We start from the raw sequence: 3,542 nt of genomic DNA on the forward strand, positions 1-3,542 counted from the left end.
TTCAATATTTTGATTAGATTATTTTTTTAAGGAAAATATTTAACGTGTATGTGCTGGATTTTTTTTTAAATAGTTTTTTATAATTGCGATGGAAGGGCAATTGTCTCATTAAAAGTGGTGCAGAGGCCAATACTTGGGTTGCCATTAGATATATAAACAAGTGAAAACTGTGGAACGAGTATTAAGCTCATTTTGGAAAACAGTTCTGTAGAAATGCATATTTGTATTTGTTTCTCTAATAAATCTGCAAATAGCTTTAAACACAAAATAGTTTTAATTATTTAAAAATGAGTTCTGTTAAGTAATTTAATATCTGTTTTGCCTTACATTGTGTGAAAACATTGTCCTGTGGAAATGAATACAGGCTTTTTGTGAAAATCAAGGTAGGTCTGCATTTATTTGAAAAATCCAAGCATTTAGCACTTACGTGTGTTTACTGCTATGAAATCATTGGAGAATTTTCATAGAAGACAATACTGCCCCATATTACACCAGCCTATCTACTGCTGAAATCAATAGAGGACCAGTTTGAATCTGCTTTAACTCAGTATCAAGTAAAAGACCTACAAGTAAGTGAAATCACATCTGAATGTTTGATACTGAAACCCTGATGGTGCCCGTGCTCTTCGTCAATAGAGCCAGGAAATCATGAGGCTTCTCACTGCAGAGGCCTGGTCTTCTTGAATGTGGTTTACACACAATTAAAAGTACTGTCCCTGGTAACATGTATCCCATGGAAATGATATGAAATGTTTTAGGATAACATACAGTCATCTCTCTGTTGTTAATATAGCATCTCCACTTTGAAAATGCTTGAAGAAGATAAATATACATGAAAATCACTGATGTGTCCAGTTTTCTGGTTTTTTCATTTTGTTTTGTTTTTTGGTTTTGTTTGACTTCTGTCTTTCTGGTGGAACAAAAATACTGTTAGTGGAAGACTCAACTGAACATCCCAGTCCTGCAGAACTACAAAGGGGATTCAAATTACAATGAGTACTTTGGATTTGCCAATTATTTTTACTTTGTAAACTATTTGGAAACATCTGAATACTGAAAACAGTTAAGCATTTCCACCGGTTCATCAACAGCAAAAATACTGCATTTTAACTAATAGTAGTTGTGTCCATTTCCTTTCTAAGGGAGTCGTAACACAAAAGTAAAATTATGGCATCTCAAAACTTTCACAATCTTATCATAGTTATTTTTTTTAAATATTAAGACACATCAAGTCCATAGTAGATAATATACTTTAGTAAAATAATCCAATATATTTAAACATCTTGAATAGTGTTGGTGACTGTGGTGTTTTATGTTGTTTGTTTCTGGAGTAAACTTTGAAAAAGATTCTAATTAAATAAAGACCACAGGCCTGGAGATCAATCCACATTAACACTGTAAAACAAAACATGACTCTGAGTTTGAAGCCTACTAGAGAATCGAATTGTAATTTGAACACATACTTGCATAGCACAAATCTCTTCGTAAAAGCCTAATCACATTTTCTGAATATGTTGAAGGAAACAGGATTTAGAAAAATTCTACACAGAGTAAATTATATATTATTTAGATCATGATATTTAATCATTTGCTGTTCACCACCTCCTAGATACAACCCTTAAAAGACCTTTGGCGTTTAACAATTTAGTATCAAGATACATGAGAGTTTTGTGGTTGCTTGATTGCTTGGTTGGTTGATTGGTTTTGACTAGTTTGGTATAGTTTAGTTTGGTTTGGGGTTTGTGTTTTCTTGCTGCTTTTACTTTGGGGGTTCATTTTCATTTTGGTTGTTTTGGAGAGGCAATTTCCATAACTACTTGTGCCTAGACTGGTGGTATAAAATTTTATTCTGAAATGAGGAATGCTATATATTCCCAAGGCTCTAAAATAGAGAGAAAAATTTAGAAGTTAAACTTCCTACATTTAATTTTGCTGTTTTCAGAAAATATCACTTATGTATGTGTAACATACTTAATCTATGCTACAGAACTTCATTGTATTTTTTTATCTTCAATCTCATAAAGCTGATTTCCTATCTTCTAGAAGATACGTGACCACATAAACATTCCACACATAGCTGTGGAGTTTGCTTCTCACTCAAAGCCTTAAGTAGTTACTTGCACAGGTGCTGCTGATCATGAATGTCTTACTTCTAATGATCATTTGAAACGTTTTATTTGGATTTTTAAAATGTAATCTGTCTCATTTAGTACCTATTTTAAGACCAATGGAATTGCTTTAAAGGATTATACTTATTATTTCTTAGTTGGCTTCTTAAGTTTGTTTTATTTTTTTTATTAGCTTTGGATTTCTAAGTAACGTTTCTTTATATGTTTAAGATATTTGTTGAGTGTGTGGACCAATGATGAATTTTCTCCATAAACTTTTAAAGCAATTTTTATATATTGATGTATCCAGTCATCAGAAATTTTCAAAAATAAAATACCTCATGTGAAAATTTGAATCTGTATATAATTTGATTTCATATAACTTTCTTCAGTTTGAAAAAAAAATGCTATATTTTCCAAACACATGGCTTGGGCAAAAAGAGGAAGGTGATACAAGAGGATAAAACATGGGAAAATTAGTATTCACAGAGTGACATCCTAGCCCTGTGAGAGGCCACAGCCACTCCACACACCGTGCTCAACCCACTCTAAGCCTGTAGCACTGTGTGAGCTTTAACACCAGTACACCACTATTGCTTGCACGCTTTCATGTGTGTGAATCTGTCACTTTGCAGGTATTGTTCTGAGAGCTGTCTCTGAAGTGTTTCCTGCGGTGATGTCAGGATGCACACAGAGGAGTACAGAAGAGTGGCAACTTGGATGGGTTTCCTCCCGTGCCTTTGCTGCATCAAGTGCAGATCAGCACTCAGCTTTCTTTGTTACTTCTTTGTCTTTCATTCATACCCATACCACTTAATCCTGACATGAAGAAATCAGGGAGATATTTTCACTAATTTTCAATGTTTAAGCATTGTATACAGAAGGTACAGAATTGATACTAAAATTAGAACTGGAGATACAAAGTCCCTGTTTCTCCGAACAGTGGCTCTTAATACTCAACTGAGATCATGTCATCTGTCTATTTTGATCTTAGTTTTGAACAGAGTAATTATTTTTTAACCAGCAATGAGAATGTCATCACTTGTCTGTAGTAAAACAGTTAAAACCAATATAATTAAGCTTATCACACCTCTTTTTATATCACTTCAAATGTTTGGGAAAAGCAAAGTTACAGCTACAATGCTATAATTATAATATTCATTATGACATTTCTTTCTCATTAGCATAAGCTTTATTGCCATTAGCTGTGAGCATTTTTAAAAATATGAACTTCTGAAATTAATTTTTTCAAGGATGTTATTTAATGCGTAAGTAGATAAGAAATTTTCTCTGAAGTATTATTAGGACATATTTTCATAAATGATTCTCCAACATGTGAGGAGATTAAAATAGCTATTATATTCTGCTGTATGATGAAAGCACTTTCATATTAATTCACACAATAGTATAAGGTGCCAGCATTGATTGTATCCC

The sequence above is a fragment of the Arvicanthis niloticus genome, chromosome 11, assembly GCF_011762505.2.
Source record: "Arvicanthis niloticus isolate mArvNil1 chromosome 11, mArvNil1.pat.X, whole genome shotgun sequence".
Taxonomy (NCBI): Eukaryota; Metazoa; Chordata; class Mammalia; order Rodentia; family Muridae; genus Arvicanthis; species Arvicanthis niloticus.